The 549-nt window shown below is 33.0% G+C and overlaps 1 protein-coding gene across 1 annotated transcript in view; it reads left to right on the top strand.

The window, feature by feature from the left end:
- The window catches only part of EMH_0068320 (uncharacterized protein), a gene marked incomplete at both ends in the record, with an annotated part of 4,367 nt that overhangs the window by 1,554 nt on the left and 2,264 nt on the right, over window positions 1–549 (top strand). The window lies entirely within an intron of this gene.

Here is a 549-nt window from a genome sequence, read left to right as displayed (position 1 = left end):
ATATATATATATATATATATATATATATATATATATATATATATGTATATATGTATATATGTATATATGTGTAGGGAAGGCGTTGCTGCTGCATTTATTTTATTTCTTTGCTTCTGTTTGTTCTGTCTTTGTGAGCATAAATAAATAAATAAATAAATAAATAAATAAACAAAACTAATTAACAAAATCATATTCATCTATCACCGCCTCATGCTAGTGCATGCATGCATGCATGCATGCATGCATACAATACATACTTGCATGCATGCATGCATGCATGCATGCATGCATGGAGTTCCCTGCATGCATTTCGGCTTTATAGCCTTTTGTTTGAGAACATGTTGCATGCATCTCTACTGTTATAATAATACATACATACATGCATGCATGCATGCATGCATGCATGCGCATGCATATATAAAGAAGAATGCATGCATGCATGCATGCATGCAGACACACGAATGCATGCATGCATGCATGCATGCATGCATGCAAAAACTCGAGTTTTTCTTTCGTTTGAGTTTGTATGTGTATATGTAGTTATAGTTA

This window comes from Eimeria mitis, genomic scaffold (assembly GCF_000499745.2).
Source record: "Eimeria mitis Houghton genomic scaffold, Emh_scaff3669, whole genome shotgun sequence".
Classification (NCBI taxonomy): Eukaryota; Apicomplexa; class Conoidasida; order Eucoccidiorida; family Eimeriidae; genus Eimeria; species Eimeria mitis.
This window is presented reverse-complemented; position numbering and strand designations above follow the sequence as displayed.